This window comes from Rattus norvegicus, chromosome 2 (genome assembly GCF_021556685.1).
Source record: "Rattus norvegicus strain SHRSP/BbbUtx chromosome 2, alternate assembly SHRSP_T2T, whole genome shotgun sequence".
Taxonomy (NCBI): domain Eukaryota; kingdom Metazoa; phylum Chordata; class Mammalia; order Rodentia; family Muridae; genus Rattus; species Rattus norvegicus.
In genome coordinates this window covers 194,550,700-194,573,998 of record NC_141535.1, presented here as the reverse complement: position 1 = coordinate 194,573,998, position 23,299 = coordinate 194,550,700, and the positions used below count along the sequence as shown (strand labels likewise).

Sequence of the window (23,299 nt, the reverse complement as noted above, 5' to 3'; positions counted from 1 at the left end):
CGACTCTCTGACTAGGACCCAGTCGTTCATTCTGGAAGTAAGGCCAACAGTCAATAAATAAGACCACATTGAAATTAAAAAGCTTTGTACAGCAAACAAAATAATTAATTAATATTTAATATTTTATTAAGGGATAGGTTGGAGACTAGGAGAAAAATCTCTGCCAACTGTATGTCTGTGAAAAGATTAATGTGAAGAATTACAAGCAAAACGAAAGAGCTAGAACGATGTTTCAACGATGAAGAGGCCCTGTTCTGCAATCACGATGATCCACCGAACAAGTTAGGCACCCCCACAAATGCCTGTAACCTTAGCTCGCAGGGGGCAGAGACCAGAGAACCTCTGGGGCTTGCTTGCTCCCAGCTTACCTGAGACAGGAGCCCTAAGATCAGGGGGAGACCCTGTCTCAAAGGAATAGGCAGAGAGTGATGGAGGAAGACCCCAGTGCCATCTCTGTTCTCAATTGTACAGAGCGGTATGCCTAAATACACACATGGCCATGCACTCTCACAGAAACACACAAATAAATACTCTTTAAAAATCTAAAGAATATACGCCTGATTGAAGAACATATTCTCAAAAGAAAAAAAAATTACAAATGACCAATAAATGTTTTTAAAACGGTTCAATATCCTTACTTGGCAAGGAAAACTTCCTGAGCTACCAAACTAAACTACAAACGAAAACTAGCAAACTAAAACTACGTTGAGAGATTCTATTTCACCCCGATCAGAATGACCATCAATGAGAGGACAAATGACAACACATGCTGGGAAGAAAGGGGACCCGTATTCACTGCTGCTGGGAATGTGAGCTGGTCTGACTACCATGGGAATCCTTGAGCGCTCTCGACACGCCGGAAATAGAACCACCTCTATGACCTAGCTATTCTGTTCCTGGGCACACACCCAAAGGACTCCATGTCCTACCACATAGACACTCACCATTCCGTGCTGTTCTAGCCACGATAGCTAGGATGTGGAATCAGCCAGATGTCTGTCAATTGGTGAATGGGAAATAAAAATATGATACATATATATCCTTGTTTGTTTGTTTGTCAACTCCACACAGGCTAAAGTTGGCTGGGAAGAGATAATTAAGAAAATGTTCCCAGATTGGCCTATAGGCAAGACTGTAGGGCATGTTCTTGACTAGTGGTGATCGATGTGGGAGGACCTAGGCCACTCATGGGCGGTGTCCTCCCTGGGAAGATGGTCCTGACTCGTAGAAGAAAACAGACTGAGCAGTTAATTAGTAAGCAGCACTCCTCTGTGGCTTTGGCTTCAGTTTCTGCCTCCAGGTTCTTGCCCCGACTTTTCTTGGTGACAAAACATGACTTAGGGGTTCTAGGTAAAATAAGTCCTTCCTTCCTTAGTTGCTTTTAGTTATGATGTTTTATTACAGCAAAAGAACCCCCAAATATATATTCACATATATGTATATATATGTATGTATATATACATATATATATGAATTATATCCATCCATAAAGAAAAATGTAATTTGCAGGAAAAATGGAACTGGAAAATATTGCATTGAGTAACCCAGGCCAGAAAGACAAACTCCGAATGTTCTCTCACGCAGATCCCAGATCTCGCAGATTCTAATTTTTATGTATGTGCCTTTATGTGGGAGAGACTACGTGTAGAGGGCAAGAAACTAGAACGGGAGTGCACCTTGCCTTTTCCTTTTCTCAAAGCTGCTTCTGTGTGTGTGTGTGTGTGTGTGTGTGTGTGTGTGTGTGTGTTACACTAGCATACATGTAATATGAGGTGACTAGGGAGAACTGAGAGTAGAAATGCTCAGGTGATGGAGCAGAGATGAGGGGGTGAGAAGGAGGTAGGAAGCTTGGCCAACACTAAGGATGGATGAAAAAGCCCTAAGGAAACCTGCTACTCTTAAACTAATTAAATATTATTTTTTAAGATTTCACACAGCTGGGCATGGTGGTGCAGGCCTTTAATTCCAGCACTCGGGAGGCAGAGTTTGAGGTAGCCTGGTTATACAAAGCGAGTTCCAGAACAACTAGGGCTCTGCTATGTCTCACAGAAGGAAAAAAATACAAATGCAAAATAGTCTCAAGACAAAAATGAGAAAACAGGGGTTGGGGATTTAGCTCAGTGGTAGAGCGCTTGCCTAGCAAGCGCAAGGCCCTGGGTTCAGTCCCCAGCTCCGAAAAAAAAGAAAAGAAAAGAAAAGAAAACAAAAACAACGAGAAAACAAAACACAATGTGTGTAGTGGCGCGTGCCTGTAATCTCAGCAACTCCGGAAGCTGAGCAAGGAAGATTGAGCCCTAGTGTTCCACACCAGCCTCAGTAACATGCTAAGACTCCACCTTTAAAAACGAAGTAACCCCCCAAAATCGGCTGGGTGTGATGGCACATACCTTTATTTCCAGCACTCAGGAGGCAGAAATGGGAGGATCTCTGAGTTCGAGGCCAGTCTGACCTACAGAATGAGTTCCTGGACACCCAAGGGTTTCCCAGACAACAGGGGTCAGATCGTGGACTCAAACATGTCTCCTGTCTGGAGCATGGACCATTGCCATCAAAATGGCCACTTCTTCTGCAGTGGTATCCAGGACTGCAGACTCATAACTGAGAAGGAGAGACCGTAAAGGCTTCTGTGATGCGCCCCTCCCCCCAACCCCCACCCCCAACCGGTGATGAAGATGCTGAAGTGTAGTTCTTCACTGTTGATGGTTTCTGGGATGAGGGGCAGGGAGGGTGAGGACTCGGTTTTCTTTAAGGGGCTGACTGCTGTGAATTTGACCATCTTCCAATGAGTGCGGGCAACACGTGTTGAACTAGATGTTTTGTTTTGTTTGGAGCAAGGGTAGGAGGGTAGACCTGGGAGGAATGGGAAACGAGTGCGATCAGGATTTATTGTACGAAATTCCCAAATAATTAATACAAGTGTGTTGGGAGTGGGGATGCAGGTAAAACATTTGATGGAAGCCAAAACCACTCATGGTAAAATATCTCTTTAAAAGTTTTTTATTTGCAAGTGTTATCTGACTTACTGTTTCAACAAACCAGAAGTAGTTGTGTGTGTGTTAATAAAAAGGAACTGGAAAAAAAAAGTTTTTGTTTGATTTGTCCTGAAGATTTTATTTTTACTATTACGTGTATACATGCATGTGACTGTGTGTAAATGCAGTGCCCCTGGAGTCCACAGAGACCCTCTAGAGGAGTTAGAGGTAGTCGTGAGTCAGACATTGTGGGTGCTGGAAACTGGACCCAGTCCCTCTGCAAGAGCAGTGTGAAGTCTTAACCTCTGAACCCTCTCTCCAACCCCCCATGGTAAATCCTCTTGTTGACTAGAATAGGTGAAGTCCGTGTTTGCTCACAATGTCTCAAGAAGTATGGTGGATGTGAAGAGATGGCTCAGCAGTTAAGAGTACCCGTTCCTCTTACAGAGTGTAGGTTAGTGGGGTCACGCATCTGCTCAGCCTCTGTGGGAGGCAGAATATGAAAAGTTGGCTGCGCTTACCCAATGCCACAGCCAGATGGGTGTCAGGCAGTGGAAAGCTGCAGGACACCACTCGAGGGATCGGGAAGCATGGTCTGAGCCGCCGGACACAGCTGGAGCTGGCTCGGGGATCAGCAAGGGCCAGCTGGTTCTCAGACTCTTGGGCATCCAGGTACCGCTGGAAACCACGGAAGAGCTGAGAACGGAGTGTGGGCCATGGGGCTGGATCTAGCCCAGGCCGAGGAGGAACAGGGTTGGTCTTGCTGGGGGAAAGTTCTCGGCTTGACAGTGGTAGGCTTGAGCTTGGTGGCTGCTGCAGCTGGGAGCACAGGGAGGCTTTCTTCAGGAGATTAGATGGTGGCTCTGTAGACGAAGGCCTTCTCTATGGGTCCTTACGGCAGATCCCAATGAAAGAGGCAGTCCATGGTTTTAAGACATTTATTGTCATGGCGGAAGGTGGATGAGTAAAACCGTACCCCATTTCTCAGAATGGGCTGAGATTAAATATCTTTTGCAGGGAGGAGTGTCTGGGAAGGGAAATTCATTGGCCTTTAGGTACCTCATTCTAATGGAGATCTGTCTTGAGCCTGTGTGACCTATGGTCATGTCCTCTACCGGTGAAGGGGCTTGGGGGATTGCCTTTATGTGACTGATGGTCACAAATCTATGGAGGGCTGTGGGCCAGTAGCTGGCCTGGTTTCCTGGAAGTCAGATGAAACACCTATTGCTCTCATTCAGGGTCACTGGGCTTTCAAACCTCCTCAACCAGGAACCAAGGTATCTTTCACTGCCCCAGAACAGAGAACCCAGGTTCAGTTCCAAACACCAACATGGTGGCTCACAAACATCCAGTTTGTGGCACATTCTTAATTAATGACTGATGTGGGAGGGTTCCACCCACTGTGAGTGATGCCACCCCAGGGCAGATGGTCCTGAGTCATCTAAAAAAAAAAAACAGACACATACATGGTACCCATACTTCCATACACACAAGCAAAATTCTCGTACACATAAAATAATAAATAAATATTTTTCAAAAACTTAAAAACTTTTTAAAGAGAGAGGTAGCCCTCTGGAGAGAAGATAGCTCAGTGGTTAAAAGCACACACTGCTCCCAGACAGTCCAGAGTTCAGTCCTTAGCAGCCATGCCTGTCATCAGCCCACGCCTGCCTGTAATTATAAAAGGGATCTGAGGGCCTCTTAAGGTCTTTGTGGGCATTCACACTCACACACGTATATATTAAAACAGATTTTTTTTCCATTACATTTATCCACTTTACATCCCAGTCTCAGCACCCTCTCCCTCCTCTCCTCCCAGTCCCACCCTTACAACTACCCCCATTACCCCCTCCCCTTGGGCACCACCCCACTCCACAGCAGGACCTAGCACATCCTCTCCTGCTGAGACCCAGCCAGTCACAAAAAAAGCACATTTTTTAAATTGAAATGGTGGTGGATGTGCATACCTTTGGTTCCAGGACTCAGGAGGCAGAGGCAGTTGAGTCTCTGAGTTCAAGGTCAGACTGGTTTCAGGATGGCCAGGACTGCACAGAGAAATCCTGTCTCAAAAGACATTAAAAAATGAAAAAGGAAAGAAAGAAAGAAATTAAAAAATGAGTAGGGATGGAGATGGTAGGAGTGGCTCAGTGGTAGGATGCTTGTCTAGCATGTTCAAGCCCTTCGGATTTATCTCCAGCACCAAGATGGGACAGACAGACAGACAGACAGACAGGCAGGCAGGCAGGCAGACAGGCAGACAGGCAGGCAGGCAGACACACACACACACACACACACACACACACACACACACACACACACACACAAATGTGGCCTTACCAAGGGAAAAATAACTATTTATCTGCTCTGGCTTCCACTACATGTAGAGGTGATGTCTTGGAGTGTGAGCCTTTTCTCCCCACCTTCCACAAGGCCAGTGGCTCCCGTGGTTTATCAGACTCAGAAGTGCCTATGGCTACAGTGTTGGCCTGGGCAGAGGCTTCAGCAGTACCAGGTGCAGCAGTAGCAGCCCTCAGTGGTTTAAGTCGTGGTGCTTGTTTCCTTCCTTCCTTCCTTCCTTCTTTCTGTCTTTCTTTCTGTCTTTCTTTCTTTCTTCCTTCCTTCCTTTCTTTCTTTAGTTAATAGTCTTTTTATTCGGGGTGGGAGGGAAGATTCGTATTTACAAGTTGGAATGATGTTCTTGAGCAGCTGATGGTTCCGCAGAGGTCCACAGCCACCGCCTATCTTGCCAGTTCTGAGTGATGTTTGAAAGGTGTTAAAAACGGAGTCTAAAGGTGCTCCCTTGATGGAAGCCTACTAAAACTTCATGTGGCTGGTGACAGCCTGACATTTCACTGTGCTAGAGTGAACCAACAGCCTAGTTTATCCTTGGCCTGTTTTTCTGCATATCGTCCTGAGGTAGACACATTTTAAACCTGTTTGTTTTCAGTAAAGCAGCTATTTTAATTTACACTGACCAACTGACCCCATCTAAACAGACTTTGACTTTGTTTTTCCTTTTTTTTTTTAATTTTAATACAAGTGCCTGTCTGTGCTTAATTTTCAAGCTACATGCACAGAAGACTGGCCAGCCCAAACAGTGCACTAATCATCCCAAAGGGAACTTAAGGAGTTCACTAAGTGCCTCCTTATCATTAAGGCAGTACAAGTATTTATACTGTAAAATTAATGCAGAGCCTGATCTGAGGGGACAGGACCACCAACCAATGTACACAGACAGACTCTAGGTGGAAACAAAACATTTCTTGATGTTCAGTTTTGCTTCTAGAAACAAAATGAATACATGAACTTTCTTTTCTTTTTTGTAGCAAGCAAGGAAAGATTTGCTTTAATTTTTCTAGAGGGTTAAGTGGGGAGGTTGGTTTTTGGTTTTGGGGGTTTTTTTGTTTTTTTGTTTGGATTTTGGGTTTTTTGTTTGTTTGGTTGGGTTTTTTTTGTTTTGTTTTTTTTTTTTTGTTTGTTTTGTTTTTTGGGTTTTTTTGTTTTGTTTTGGTTTGGTTTTTTTTTTTTTTTTTTTTTTTTTTTTGGTTTTCTGTTTTTTTCTCTATGTAGCTCTGGCTGTCCTTGAACTCGATCTGTAGACAAGGCTAGCCTTGAACTCACAGAGATCCTCCTGCCTCTGCCTCCCGGGTGCTGGCATTAAAAGTGTGCACCACCCTTCAGCTGAAAGTAGGTCTTTAAGTTAAAGTCTCCATCAGTCTGAATTCTCCATGGTTGCTTTATCAATAACTGCAGTAAAGAATCAGAAAGCGTAGGGAGAATGAGGGGGTGGAAGGGGAAGACGCCATGGTGAGCGAGAGTCCCAGGCTCAGAAGGGAAGTACCTCAGACCTTCTTGCGTATTGATCCCGGCTTCTAATCTCTATACACGTGCTCAGATGTGCTTTTTACAGCCGAATGGATCATTTCATTATCCATTCAACAGTCGGTGGACATGTAGGCTAATTATAAATGTAAAGTGGTACCATCATTTCAAAGAATCTTTTCACGATGTGTATAAAAGCAGGATGTGTGAGCAGATTCATTTTTAGAGATCCATTAAATACACTTCCCCCAAAACACCTATGCAGCATCAATGGTAAACCTAGACATGTATCACCAGCAGAACAGTAAATTATGCTATTTACACAACTGGCAATTTATGGCAACTACAAAAATGTATAAATATAATTTACTCTTGTTTTGGAAATTATATTTCTTTTTATAACAATAGGACATTGATATTAATGAATTCATCATTGCTAAATTTTTGTTGGTTTTTAACCTGTATTGTGTAACCCAGGTTATGTGTATAAATGAATCATTCTTCACATAAATGTGAACAGTGAATTAAATCTGGCAACTGGGGCTGGAGAGATGGCTCAGAGGTTAAGAGCACTGACTGCTCTTCCGGAGGTCCTGAGTTCAATTCCCAGCAACCACATGGAGGCTCACAACCATCTGTAATGGGATCTGATGCCCTCTTCTGGTGTGTCTGAAGACAGCGACAGTGTGAAAGACCCCCAGAGTGGGGAGACCCTCACTCAAGTCTCGGGATGACGCAACCCCCCAAGAACTCACACAAGACCGTCCTTGTTGTAATCACATGAGGTTTATAGATAGCAACCAGTGCACTGGGGTCGAGACTCGTATCCCACGCAGGGGCAGTGGAGTTCGACCCAGAGAGGCTGGGAGAAGAGGTATTTAAAGGGAGAAACCACAACCCGAGGGGGCAGGGATGGAATAACAGTGAAAAATCACAAGGAAGAACTCTCTGTCTCCCAAGATTGTTTCCTAGGAGAAGCTGTCTCTTACTTCTCAGATTGTTTAACTTCATGGTCCGCTAGTTCCTAAGAGAAGTTGTTTCCTGCTTCTCAAGATTGTTCTCTAAGATTTATGGTCAGCTAGTTTCTGGGAGAAAGCTGTTGAGCTGGCCAATGTAATTATCCATTCTATACCCCTAGGAGAGACTTTTTGGAACATACAATTCTGGGGCCTAACCTGTTTTTTTTCTGCTCTAAACTTTGTCTAGGGGGGCAACTTTAAAACTTTTATCTTTTAAGTGTACTCATATTCATAAATAGATTAATTAATTAATTAATTTAAAAAATCTGGCAACTGCTTTTGTTTTTACTTTATTCTAGCCCCCAATAACCACACATAGAAACCAATATTTATTTTTAAATGCACCTCAATAGCTGAGCAGTTAAATGATCGACCTTTGCCTCCTATGCTAATCTGGTTACCTCTCAGCCCCATCCCATGACACTTGCACATTATTATTATTGATCTGGCTCTTTGGGCTTTGGTTGTGTTTCCATGATCTCTCGTCAGACTCCTTCCTTATGGCTCCAAATCCTCCATCTTCCTTGATGATCTAAATCGCCTTCTCTCTTCTCTCCTTCCTCTGGTTGGTGAACATCCCACCCTATTCTCTACTCTTCCCAGCTATTGGGTGATCAGCATTTATTGACGAGGCAGAAAATAAACGATGCTAAGAATTGTTTACACAAACTTGAGACAGGGGATTCTTGGTATAATAAAGGCGTTACAATGCCATGTCCAGATTGAAACAAGACATGAGGGCAGAGAAATGAGCATTTGAATAACACAAGGGTAAAACTTACACAGTGTACAAAGTCATCATGCTTACATTTCCACCTTTTGTCTAGAAAAAGGCTCTTTTTCCTATAATAATAAACAGCGTACAGTAGGAGCAGTTATGAAAAGTATTACATAAGAGTTGCTTTCACAATCTCCAGTCCACTATTTTTGTCAAGTAAATAAAGTGTTCTATTATCTACCTTATCTCGACGAGTTCAGAGTTCTGTATTCAATTCACTTCTTTGTATTACCATTTTAAAAATGTCTTTTTAGACCTAGAACATCTTCTTACATTTTAAGCGACTTAAGCTTATACTAAGACTATTGCTATCTAGTCTTTAACCCCATCAGAGACCCAAGAAGGAATTAAATATTACCTGACTATGCAGAAATGACGGAGACAGCTGACTGCCTGGACAGTCCCAATATTCTCTATAGTGTTATTATTATTATATTATCAATAATATAATAATAATAGTCAGCCTTCTGGCCCAGAGTATCTGACAGACCTTTTGTGAAGCAGGAATTATAAGGGCTTGCATACACTATCTTGGCAGAGCTGGGCAAGCCATTTGTCCTTTCTGGGCAGCATTCTGTCTGCACATGAAGTTAGGGCATTTTCTTCCCTCAGTGGCTAGCTTGCCACAGTTGAAGCAACTCCATATGGGTTTTCTTGATGCTCATCATCATCTTTGAAGTACAATGGGGCAGCGTTGGGAGCAGACCTACCTCATAGCCAAAAGATCTTAAATTAATAAAATTATGTTTTTTTCAAGGTCTGATTATTTATTTGTTACTCTTAAAGACTTATTTTTGACTGGACTCAGATTTAGAAGTGGAAGCTCTCAGCGAGGACAGCCTATGTCTCTTGGCAATCTGTTCCTGGCACTTTTCTTTGGCTTCCTTCATTCTCCTGGCCAAAAGTTTAGCGTATTCGGAGCTGGGAACTGAACCCAGGGCCTTGTGCTTGCTAGGCAAGCGCTCCGCCACTGAGCTAAATCCCCAACCCCCTCCTTGCTTTTCTTAGTATGTTGCTTCTTCAGACCAATATGTCAGCATTCGTGTTGCAGGACACAGGGACTAACAGGACGCTGAATCTTGGTGCTTTGGTTCTGGGCTTCTTACCTTCTTTGTTTAAGGGCTTTCTGACAACATATTGGCGGACATCATCTTCTTTGGAGAGATTAAAAAGCTTTCGGATTCTATTAGCTCTTTTAGGTCCCAACCGATGAGGCACAGTGGTATCTGTCAGTCCTGGAGTATCCTTCTCTCCTTTTTTTTTTTTTAACAACAACCAAGTTGAGAACACTCAGGTTGGCGTCCACAATGCACCCACAAAAACAGACTTGCACTTCCTCTCTCCAGTTCTCCTTGGTCTATAACAAGAATGTCCCTTACTCCACAGCAGGCGCACTCTGCCATAGGTCAAAACGCCTTGCTTCATGGGAAAATCTTGTCATTCCCACCGCTGATCTGGACCTCATAACCCTTCCACTCTTCACCAAGAGCATCAGCAGCTACTTCTGTGGCCATGCGCTTCTGATAGAACGTACGAAGCTTGTGTTCGTCATCCGCTTCTGTGAGTTTCTGACAGCCAGTGGCAGGGACGGAGATGTTCAGTGTCATCTTGACACAGCCGATCGCCTAGGAGGCATCACGAAAAAGAGTTACGTTTAAATTCCATATTCTGTAAGTCTCAGATTTTTGAAGACCAACTATCTATAGTATATTTGAAATAACAAACATTGTTTATTCTTAGCTATTTACTATCTGACTAACCTTGAAAACATTTTATTATAATTAACTAAGCTAGTATCTAATATGACTGTGAGTTTGCCTAGCTAACCATTGATTTGTTATTTCTTAACCATCCCTAATAGTTCATAATTTGTATTTTTTATCATCTCTAACAGTTTGTAATAGCAGCTTTCAAAAGGACTACAACTTTATATTGCAATGTTAAAATTCATCTAAATATAATACCTCAGATAAATTCTAAAAGTATATATGCATTCTATATACCAAAAATAACCTTAAATTTGTATCAATATGCCAATGTGCCAAATTATGACCTCAATTTTGCATCAAAATATAATGATCTTTACCATTGTAAGATTATGGGTATAAAATATTTTTTGGTCTTAAGAATAAATTCAATAATCCATACCTATTTGTCTAATGTCTTATAATATTTCTCTATCCCCCACTTTTCTTTTCAACTCCCTACCCTTTACCTAAGAAAGGATAGGGAAAAGGGAAAGATAGGAACCCCTGAGTCTAATCCCCCTATGTAGTTTCCTCCCTGTCCATGACTTATTTTGTAAGACTTATTTGTAAACCATTCCCTAAAAATGACAATATATGTATAATTTATAAAATGACCAAAACCATCCGCCCCAACTTAAGGGACTGGGATGATGGTCTCTTCATAATTGCCTCCTACTGAATTGAGATGTAGAATTCCTGTCTGGGGCCCAAAAGGAAATTGGAAAAATGGTTAAGGCAAAAGAAAGCTAGCTGACATCGTTTGCTGTCCGGTCTCTACATGCTGAGAAAGGTCAGGGCTTAACTGAAGTCCTGACTGGGACGGACTGAAAGGCTGGAAGAACCAAGGTTATGTGGGACCGGCAGCCTTTCCTGAGGCTGTTCTAGAAGCAAATCTCCTGAGGAAACAGCAGCAATCTGAAGCTGGATCCTGCATCTCAGCATCCTTGAGGGTGACTCTAGTCAGGGCTGCATTTTAGGTTGCTCTTTTTTCCTGCAAACACAAGGCTTTTAAAGGTGATTTATATTCTTCTGTATTAACATAGTATATGGTATGTGCACTGTGCACAGATCAGTCAAAGATGGATTTCTGTTCCTAGTTTGAGCAGGTGAAAGACAGCTGTCTTTCTTTTTTCTTTTTTCTTTTCTTTTTTTTTTTTTTTTTTTTTTTTCCGGAGCTGGGGACCGAACCCAGGGCCTTGCGCTTGTTAGGCAAGCGCTCTACCACTGAGCTAAATCCCCAACCCCGACAGCTGTCTTTCTTTAAGAGTTGGTTTGGTCGTAAAGCCAGACTGTAATATAAATCTTTGTACCATACAGAAGGATGGCATGATGTAACCAAGACTCTTTGGCTGTGTACAGCTGAAGCTCTGGCTAGAGACATTTTTTATGTCTCAAGCACTTTCAGGGTTATTCCCATGTAGAGGGATCAGCAAATCATGTTACCTGTCCTGTTTGGTCTTTTTGATTTCTTTCTTCCTGTCTGCAGCCAACATCTTCAGGGGGTCTTCCTCTATCAAACCTGATTTTTATCAGTTCGGACAGAATCCCTCATTTTTATTCTCCTGTATGGACATATACAAAGCCCCTCCCCAGCATAACACATTTCCTGCTCTCCGTTCTGAGGTTAATATATCTTTGAAATAAATAGGTTGATAAAATTCAGCAGTTTTTTTTAAATAACCCGATGTCTCTGAGCAGCTGTTGTATTTTGTTCATTAGCATCTAAGAAATTTAAAGTCAACAAAGCATTATGTAATCCATCTTAGGGGGGCTTTGATACCCTCTCTATTTATTAAGCATTTCTTTTAAAGTATGATTGGATCTTTCCAATCCACTTATCCTGTAGGATTGTGGGGTACACCTGTAATATGCTTTATATTATAATAAGTATTTTTTTATTTTATTAGAGACATATACTGGAGACTTGCCAGCCTTAATTTGTCTAGGTATACCCATAATTGCCATACATTCTAACAAATGTGTAATAACAGTCAGCCCTTTCAGAGCTCAAAGCAGTTGCCCGTTGAAATCCTGAATATGTGTCTGTAATATGGTGCACATATTTCAGTTTATGGAACCCTGTAAACTGGAGCATATCCATTTGTTAAATTTCATTTTTTTCTTAGTACCATTAGGATTACTTCCTACAAGTAATGGAGTTTGATTATGTAAAGAACAAGTAGGACTTTTCCTTATAATTTCCTTGGCTTGTCGACAAGCAATAGAATTCGTTCTTTAAATACTTGATATTAACATTGTGTTTTTTATGAAATTCTGAAGCTTCTAGCATATTTCTTTTTTTAATTGATTTATTTATTTTATGTATATGCATACACTATCGCTGTCTTCAGACACACCAGAAGAGGGCATCGGATCCCACTACAGATGGTTGTGAGCCACCATGTGGTTGCTGGGAATTGAACTCAGGACCTCTGGAAGAGCAATCGGTGCTCTTAACCACTGAGCCATTGTTCCAGCCCCCGCTTCTAGCATATTTCTTATCAAGAGCTGATCAATTTCATCATTACCTTGTGCTAGAGGGCCTGGTAGACGCGTATGGGATCTGATATATGGAAACCATATATTGCATGGTTTCCATTTCTGATCATTTGCTGCAGTTGCATAAACACTGAAATCAATTTGGAATCATCCTGAATAAGTTCATCAGTTTCTATATGCAAGACAACTCTTTCTGCATATTGAGAGTCGGTTACAATATTAAGAGATTCTTGAAAAATCTAGTAACACCATAAGGATTGCATATAATTCTGGTTTTTGAACTGAATTATAAGGACTTCCAACCACCTTACATCTTCTGATTTATACCTTGCCTTTCCTGACTTACTTGCATCAGTATAAAATGTAGGGGTTCTAGAAACTGGAGTTTTAATTATGTGAGGCAGAATCCAATTAGTTCTTTTTATAAACTGAAGCTACTTGGGTTTTGGGTATTTGTTGTTAATTTCTCCTGCAAATATTACTGCAAGCTCTTTGCCAATATTCATCTTGTACTCATAATGCAATTTCTGCATTAGTAAAAGGTACCACAAGCTCAGCTGGATCTATTCCAGCTAATTGGCAAAGTCTCATTTTTCCATTTAGAATCAATTCAGAAACCTTTTCTACATAGGTTTTCTATATAGGTTTTTTTTTTTTTTTTTGCTTCTTTTTTTTGGAGCTGGGGACCGAACCCAGGGCCTTGTGCTTCCTAGGCAAGCGCTCTACCACTGAGCTAAATCCCCAACCCTCTATATAGGTTTTTAACTTTACTGTTTGTGATCTAAAAATATCCATCCTAAGATATAACCTTCCCTCTCCATGAGAGTTCCTGCGGGAGAATGAGTAGAAGGCGAGCTAACCAAGACGCAGGCCATCTGCAGACCTGTACCATCTAGATGTGCATCTTGTAGTTCCTTTTCTATCAAAGCCCACTCCTTCTCAGCTTCAGTCGACAATTGTCTTGGACCAATTAAATCTTTATCACCTTGTAAGGCTTTAAATAAATTACTCAGCTTTTGAGTAGCCAAGTCAATAGTAGGCTGAAGCCAGTTAATATATCCCAATAATTTCTGGAAACCATTAAGAGTCCTTAACTGGTCTCTCCTAATTTGTACATTGGTGGTCCAACCGTTTGTAAAGTATTGCATATCCTAGATTTAATAGACTCTCCTCATTGTATTTTTTCAGGGGCAATTTGTCATCCCCTAACAAGTCAGGTTTTTGTTTGTTTTTTATTTCATCAAAACACTCTTTTCAAGGTATTTGTGTCTGGATCAGCCAATATTAAATCATCCATATAATGATGAATTCTGAATTGAGGAAATTGCTCACAAATCATCTCCAATGGCTGTTGTACAGAATACTGGCACAAAGCAGAGCTGTTTAACATCCCTTGTGGCAGGCCTTTCCAACAGCATCTCCTTATTAAAGAAGGTACTGAGAAAGAAAACCTTTCCTTATCATGTTCATGTAAAGGAATTGTGAAGGAGCAATCTTTTCGGTCAATCACTATGATCGGCCATTCCTGAGGTAACAATGGAGGCAATGGGGTGCCAAGCTGTAAAGGACCCATTGACCGAATGATTTTATTAATTGCTCTGAGATCTGTCAACATCCTCCATTTGCCAGACTTCTTTTTAGTGACAAATATCAGAGAATCCCAAGGGCTGGTGAACTCTTCCATATGCTGAGCCTTCAGCTGTCCTTGGACTAACTGTTCTAGTGCCCATAGTTTTTCTTTTGTCATAGGCTGTTGTTCAATCTAAATAGGTAAGTGAGTTGACCATCTTAGTGGTGGGGCTCTTGGTATTCTACCAGCAGTGTCAGTTTTTGTTGTGTCCTGTTTATGGACAATTTGGACAGCCTGTAACAGTCTTGTTAAAATTCTTTAACATTTTCATCAGGAACATTTATTTTATCACTTGTCCCTCAAGTTGGAAGAATAGTAATCCGTGTCTCCCATTGCTGAAATAGATCTCTTCCATCCAAAACCCATGGCTATATCAGCCATATGTGGCTTCTGGCCCTATATATTTAAGCCATTTCATACTTTGATTTACCTGGAATAAAATTCCAACTCTTTGAAACTAGACATCTAACTCCTGAAGAGGCCAAGCTGGAGACTATGACCTTGGAGAGATTATGGTTACTCTGCTCCGGTATCAACCATTTAACTTCAATATTATTTATTAACATATTTAGTTTGGGCCTTTGATCATCTATAGACGTTTGTCAATTTTTTTTTGTTTTTTTGGCTTCTGGTTTGTTTTGTTTTATCTGTTGAAGTGGGTTTGATTTTTGATATCTGGGTTTTTAATGTTTATTTTTAGGACACTGTTGTTTAATTGTTCTGCAGAGGAGTATTTCCACTGTTGCCCTGGCTTGGCTGATTTGAATTTGGTATTGAGGGTTTTCTGATAATATGTTACCCCATTTATCTGTTGATGACTTACACTTATTAGTCCAATGTCTGCCTTTGCCACATCTTTCTTATACTGGACAGCATGGCTCTCTTTTGGACTAAATTTGGTTTTCTTTGTAATTCTTTTGAAATGACTTTGTTCATCATAATCCAGATATTTGTGAGTTTGGCTTTTCTCATAACCCCTAGGGATGACTTTGAAAGACCCTCCCCCCCCCGAGCAGGAAGACCCTCACTCAAGTCTCGGGATGATGTGACCCCCCAAGAACTCACATGAGACCGTCCTTGCTGTAAAAGGGATGACTTTGAAAGACCCCCCCCGAGCAGGAAGACCCTCACTCAAGTCTCGGGATGATGTGACCCCCCAAGAACTCACATGAGACCGTCCTTGCTGTAAAAATACGAGGTTTATTGATAGGAACCAGTGCACTGGGGTTGAGACTCGTATCCCACGCAGGGGCAGAGAAGTTTGACCCTGAGTGGCTGGGAGAAGAGTTATTTAAAGGAAGAAACCACAACCCAAGGGGGTAGGGAGAGCGTCACTGGAAAATGTCGAAAATACCAGTGAAAAATCACAAAGAGAAGCTTCCTGTTTCTCAAGATTGTTTAACTTTATGGCCAGCCAGTTCCTTGGAGAAGCTTCCTGTTTCTCAAGATTGTTCTTTAAGATTTTAATCTAACTTTATGGTCAGTTAGTTCCTGAGAGTTGCCAAACCGGCTGGTGTAATTGTAGTTCCAGGACCCGACCAGTTTCTTTCTTGTGCTCTAAACTTTTGTCTAGGGGGCCAACCTTAAAACTTCTACCTTTCAGCTTCTCCTATTCAGGTTATCTCAGGAGAATAAGATACAGCACCAATCATATTCCTGATCCATTTGTCAATAGGTGCTGAATGTACCCTCAATATCCTGATCACCTCTTTGCAGTTAGCATTAGCATTTTCAAAAGCCAAAGATTCGATTAGTCCTTTTTAACTAAGGGATTTGATACCTTTCTATCTTTGTTAATCTTTGTAAAAACAGTCAGTGAATGTTTCTTTGGGGCCTTGTACAACCTGAGTAAAAGGCTCAAGTCATTTTCCTATTTCTTCAATCTTGTCCCAGGCACTTAAGGCTGCTATGCGATATAATGTCAAGGTTTCTTCGTCACATGTGACTTATATCTCTATCTTAGCATATTGACCTTCAGTCACCTAGCAGTTGGTCTTTGGAAATATTGACACCTCTAGCCCTATTTTTCTGTGCTATATCTTTAGTCTCTTCTTTGCACCATGAAAGTCATTGCAACTGTGGCCCGGTTTTTTTTTTTTTTTTTTTTTTTTTTTTTTGAGCTGGGAACCGAACCCAGGGCCTTCTGTGGCCCTGTTTCTCATATTGCTTTTTTTATGTCTGTCTAGTCTTGGGTGATTATTCTACTTTTGTTGGCCCAAGAAATCAAGATTTGCTTCTACAAATGGTGAATGTATTCTGTAGTTATTGACATGTTTCCTAAACATTCTCAAATCTAGCACATCCATAGGGTGCCATTCATGTTCATCACTGGATGATGTTTATCTTCTGACCTTTGCTGCGTACTAACTGCATAAGCTAAAGTTTGTTCTAATAGAGATTTATTTATTTATTATGTATAGTGTTCTGCCTGCAAGTACACCAGCAGGTCAAAAGAGGGCACCAGATCTCATTATAGATGGTTATGAGCTACCATGTATTTTTGGGAATTGAACTCGGGACCTCTAGAAGAGCAGGTGGTGCTCTTAACCACTGAGTCATCTCTCCAGCCCTTGAATTCTTTTCTTATCTTTATTTATTAACTCCTATTTTAGGTCTGTGTACATTTCACATTTCTTTTGTGTTCATATGTCTGTCATTCTAGCATTTTGTTCAACCTGGTCTATAGAACTTTGTACCTGCTGTTCTAATTTTTATTTCCATATTTTATTTTTTCTTTATTTTGTATCTCTAACATTTCAATATCTTCTTTATTCTGATTTATTAATTTTAACAAAGTCTCCTCTAAGCGTGGTGACTTTTTTTTCCCTAAGGCCCTGTTTCTCAAAAAGACATAACAAACTAAAATGCTTACTGGGATAAGAATGGAACTTAATATTGCAATAGCTGTAACGGCCGTGTTTTAATTTGCCCTGTACCTTCCATCTCCCTTGAACCTTAGAATAGAAATATGGAGAGCCCCAAAAGTCTTCACTGTGGTGTTCTTCTCTATATGTTTTATTTCTTTAAAATTATCGATTTCAATATGTTTATATGTAACTATGAAGTTTTATAATTAGTTCCTTTTGCTTTTAGCACAAAGGTATAATTTTTAAACAATTTTACCTGATTGGGAAGTCTGTTCTTTGAGTTTGGCTTCTGCTTCTAAGTTTGTGGTATCAGCAGTTCTGCTTTGTTCTCACAGAGAAGAAATGTGTTTGTTCCTTTTACTTGTAACTGGGAATACCTTACCAGATCCCAGTTCCTCACCCATTCTGGGCAGTTGTCAGCTTCCCAAGGCTTTTATGACCCCCCCCCCCTGGCAGTGGCCTGAAAAGCAACAGAGTTAAGTAACCTTTCCTACGTAAATAGCCAGGGTGGGGGTGGGGGGTTCCTCTGCTCTCCCAGGTTTGACTCCTCCCTCTATGGCTTCCAGCTAGTGCTTGCTCTGGTTGGCGGTTGACTCTGGCCTAAGATTCTGCTCCCACGGATTCTGAGGCCCAAGTTCTTTACCAGACCCTGACCTCTGCCAAGTGGCAGGGCCAGCCGGTCCTTTAGAGAAAATCTCTGAGAGATTGCCTTTGGTCCCAAAGAGTGTTAGCTTGAACATTCCTGCTGAGATGTTTTGTTTATGGATAACATGCTCCACGTTGGGCGCCATATATAAATGGATTATTCTTCACATAAATGTAAACAGTGAACTAATCTAGCAACTGTATTTTTTTTTTTTTTACTTTATGCTAGTACCAAATAACCACACAGGGAAACCAAGCTTTATTTTAAAATGCACCCCAATAGCTGAGCATTTAGAAGATCAACCTTTGACCTTAGTAGCCTCATATGCTAATCTGGCTACCTCCCAGCCCCATCCCAGGATACTTGTATATTATCTGGCTCTCTGGGCTTCAGCTGTGTTTCCATGATCTCCCTCTGTACCTCTTCCTTGTGGCTCCAAACTCCATCCTCCTTACTGATCTCAATCTCCCTCTCTCCTTCCTTGGTAGATTTCCCACCCTAGTCTCTCTTCTTCCCAGCTATTGGGTGGTCAGCATTTATTGACAAGGCAGAGAATAAATGGTGAGAACTGTTTATACAAACTTGAGACAGGAGATTCTTGGTATAAGCCTTACAAGGCCATGTCTGGATTGAAACAAGATATGAGGGCAGAAAAATCAGTATCTGAATAACACACGTGTAAACTTTACACAGTGTACAAAAACCTTATGACTACATACATGTGTCGTTTAGCCCAGGCTGGACTAAGAGTCACTATGTAGCTGAGGATGACCTTGAATTCCTGACCCTTCTACCCCTACCTCCCAAGTGCTGGGATTACAGGACTCTACCACCAAGCCAGGTTTAATTTTATTTTTTGGTTTTATGGGACAGAATCTCTCTGCAACACCTTGGCTATCCTCAAAGTCACTTTGTAGACCAGACTGGCCTTGCACTTGCAGAGTTCCACCTGCCTTCAGAGCACGAATTAAAGGCATGGACAGTACACCCAGCTTCAAGTCACAGTCATTATTGCTAGTTTTGCTTCTATATATTTAACAATCTATTTATCTACCTATCATTTATCAATCTATCCAGTGTGTGTGTGTGTGTGTGTGTGTGTGTGTGTGTGTGTGTATGTGTGTGTGTGTGTGTGTGTGTGTGTGTGTTGTACCTGTGCCGTGATGTACATGTGGCAGTCAAAGGACAACTTTTGAGAGTGAATTCTCTCCTTCTACCATATGACTTGGTAGTGTACACCTTTGCCTGCTGAGCAATCTCACCAATTTGCTGATTTCAAATAAATAGAAACAAATAAAGCAGATTGTGGGATGATGTCACAGGTGAAGAAGGTACAAGATAGAATGAGGCAAAAAACAAGGAGGGCAGGAAAAAAGTTTGAGGGACAGAGAGGAGACTGGGACAGAAAGGACAGCAGAGGGGAGACAGTAGTTGCGGGACAACATGGGAGCTGACATTAAGATTCCACACTGTACCTTTACCAGTTGTTATAAATGTTCTTAAAGGATGGATCTGTACCAGGCTTTGTATGTTTAGGTGGGCAACTATATTTTATCAATTGGATCAAAGGTTATTGTGTCTTGTGGTCTTTCATGTGGAGAATTGAATTTTGGACAGTGTGTGAGATGCCTCAGAGTTGGGATGTCTGTTTCTGCCTTGGGAACTGGATGGGTAGAGAGATTGCTGCCAGGCTCAGAAAGAGGCCTTTGGCAGTGTGATATGGGATGGAGCAAAGCGGGTGAGAGGCTTTGCTGACTGAGACTAAGATATCCAGCAGATATCTTGGGGCACTTCTGTGCCGGATCTAGTGGGATAAAAGACTCTTTTATTTTTATATTTTTACAACGACAGCAGCTTTCCTCTATTTCCTCCTAATGTCCTCATTATTTTCCAGGCTCCATTCTGGAAATAACATCCCCAGCATATTACAAAAAGAAGCAAAAAAGGAATTTATTTTCAGCAGGATGTAATGATGCATATCAATGACCCCAGCATGAGGTGGACTGAGGCAGAAGGGTTGAGAGTTCAAGGCCAGCCTGGACTGCACAGCAAGAACCTGTCTAAAAAAAGAAAGAAAGAAAGAAAGAAAGAAAGAAAGGAAGGAAGGAAGAAAGAAAGGAAAGAAAATTCCTCAGATGGAGTTTGTCTGATATTTTTCTCATGATTTCTTGTGACACTAGGATTACAAAAGAGATCACAGAGGAGGAAATCCTGACACTATCATTTCCATAGTTTTGCCTTTTGCCAGGAATGCACAGTTGGAACCACAGCCTTTCAAATCCACTTCTTTCTGCTAGTGATATCCAAGGGAAGCTCCTCCACGTCTGTTGATAGCTCATTTTATCACTAAAACATTCCATTCTCGCACACGCACAGCTCATGTATCCATTCATCTCTGAAGGGCATGTCAGTTGCTCCCCAGTCTTGTCAGCTACGGAGAGATTGGCTATCAGCGTCAGTGTGCAGGGTTTTGTAGCCATCCCAATGAATGAGCGCACTAACTTGATCACATGGTAAGAGTATATAGCATTAACTGCCTTCCCAACTCACTGGGCCGTTTTACCATCTCTCTGGCAACAAATGTTGCTCTGTAACGACAAGAGACTCAAGTGTTATTTTTGTCACTGGGGCAAAAACTATCGCCCTGACTCCAATAATGTTGAGCCTGATGGCCCTGCTGAAGTATTTGTCAAGTTTCTCCCGTGGTAAAATTCTTTTTCCCTTCCATCCTCCATAGCTGTGTTGTATTTGTTGGAAAGATGTCAGAATGCGCAACCCACACTTAAGGATTAATTATACTTCGTGTCATCGAATGTGCAGTGTCTACATAAGTTACTTGGAAGTCTTTCTATGAGGGAGATTTGTCCTTTCCCCATTTATTTATTTGTTCAGTTGTTTGTTTATATTAACTCAGACTCATGGATATTTATTTTATTTTTTGAATTACTATCCAGAAATGCTTTTATTTTTGTTGCTCATGGCCGCCTCGGCCATCAGGAGCTTTATAAATTTGTCCCTGTGTTCGTATGAATCCAATGAGTGACTATAAGCCACCTAAACAAAAGAAGCTCTCTGGAGAAACTTCGGTAATATTTGTGTTTCTAAGAGCAAAAATTCTGAGAATGTCCAGGGATCCCTTATCCAACCTGGCTACAGGTGCGTTTGGTTCTACAAGAAGGCGATTCGGTCCTGGTGGAATCCCTGAACGCCACTCTTCCACTCTTGGGAACATCTCCCTTCTCCGTGTCCAGCCCTGAAACCAGGAATCCCCAAAATGAAGCTCGGCCCTCTGTCCTTCCAGAAAACGCCACGGCGGGGCGCCCTGCGCAAGGGGTGCGTTCCAGCCGGCCGCGAGCGTCGCAGAGGGCTGGGCGTCTGGGCTCGCTCAGTCGGGTCTCCACGGAACCCCGACCCTGGCCCGACCCCGACGACCTGCCTCACCCCTGGGTCTGCGGCGTCTCTCTGGGCCACATCCGCGCGTTGTGACGCCCAGAACAGAGCGATCGCAGCGAGAGTGGCCCGCGGGCTCCACTCCCCTGGGCGCCCTCCCGCCCTCCGCTGCCCATTCCCACAGACAGCCGCGGGGCGCTCTCGGCCCCGACCCCGCCCTTCTCTCTGGTTCCGGGCTTTCACGGCAGGGCAGACCCTTAGCCAGCGCACCAAAAGCCAGCGATAAACAGCTGCAGCTGGAGACCTGGCTAATTGATACAATAAGTTCTGTAATTGCCTCGAAAATAAGGTAATGATTTGGCAGAGGGAATGCTTTGATCTTATCAGCCCAGAGAGATCTCTCCAAGGAAAATTCAGGGACTGGCTGGAGGCTTCCAATTTGGAGTGTAATGCCGAGGGCCAGCCTCATTCCCCCACTCCCACCCCTCCCCCACGTTCCCTATGTCCTTCTGCAAGTTCTGGGCTTTTCAAGAAGGGATTGCCAAGTCCTAAAATGACCGAAAAGTACACACAATTAGGCCGTGAGCTATGCGTCGAAGAGGGGTAGATTCTGGACTGTTCGGGAACAGGGGGATGTCCGAAATGTATAATCCAGTCCTGGAAAGGCTACAGAAGAGATTGGAATGGAGGTGGGAGGCTAGTTTGGCTCAGGCCTCAGACTTTTTTTTCACACAGGGAGGCTTGCTGGCTTGGACTTTACTCGTAGGTGGGGGTACCAGAGGAGAGAACCTTGTGTGCCCTGCCTCTCCAAGAACAAACACCCACACACACGCACGCACACCCACGCACGCGCGCGCACACGCACGCACACACATACACGCGCGTGTACACACACACACACACACACACACACACACACACACACACACACACACGGGGAGCGCCGTGGGTGTCCCTGCAGGGCAGAGGCTCCAGCACAAAGAGGATTAGAGAGATGAGCTAATCTGGTTTGTATCCCAGACATGGCCCCAGAAAGGACCCTGTCTACTGATGTTTAAGGAGTGGAGTAGTGTCGAATCTTGCTTTGAGGGCCTTGCTGGCTGACACTAACAGAGACCTCACCCCACAGGCGTCCCTAAGACGCTAGAGTCCAGGCTTCAGGGTCAGATTTAGGAAACAGAGAGACAGAGGCCTTGGGGCATAACAGAATGGCCCATGCTAAAGAAAGAAGAGAAAGACAGAGGACCTTCCCCAGCAGAAACTAGCTCTCCATTCACTTTCCAGTGGGGAAACTGAGGCCCAACGTGGGAAAGTGACTTACAGTATTGTAAATAATGCCCAAGTACTGCGTTGAGTTGAAGGTAGAAAGCTTTTTTTTTTTTTTTTTTTTTTTTTAAATCTTTTCTGGCTCTTGGAGCTGAGGGCAGTTAAAGTCACATACCAGAGAACATAGAGAGTCAGGTAGGCAGGTACCAGAGAGATTCAGAAAGCCACAAAGATAGTTTTGCTTGTTTGGTTAGTCTTTTTAAAAGACACAGAGAAACCAATGGTGGAGAGAGAGAAAAGAAAAAAAGGATATGGATCACAGTTGTGCCTCCACCCCCTCTCTCGGGGGGCGGGGGGACGACAGAGGGATAGGGAGACAGACACAGACAGACAGAGGCCAACCAGGAGAGGCCAAGTGACAGAATTGAGAAAGAGGGACAGACAAATATCTGGACAGTAAGAAAAGGCAGACAAGGGAGACAGGAAGCAAACCTAGACCGTGGACTAGGACTAGACACATAGTCACGAGCTTAAGAAAATAGTACCCCAGAGGAGAGATGGGGAGAAAGGCCATGTGAAAGGGGGTAAAGTCAGGATTTGGGCTCACTGGGGGCACTCTAACATCCAGATCAGTTTGGGACCCAGAGCAAGCAGCAGGCAAG

At 42.6% G+C, this 23,299-nt stretch overlaps 1 pseudogene across 1 annotated transcript; it reads right to left on the bottom strand.

Annotated features, from left to right (window-relative positions):
* Nucleotides 1–7,567: 7,567 nt before the first annotated feature.
* Nucleotides 7,568–10,210, bottom strand: LOC134485664 (small ribosomal subunit protein eS6-like; annotated as a pseudogene). Its single transcript, XR_015676724.1, has 2 exons — nucleotides 9,580–10,210; nucleotides 7,568–9,532 (listed from the first exon to the last, which is right to left on the bottom strand). The product of XR_015676724.1 is annotated as a small ribosomal subunit protein eS6-like (transcript).
* Between the last annotated feature and the right edge of the window lie 13,089 nt (nucleotides 10,211–23,299).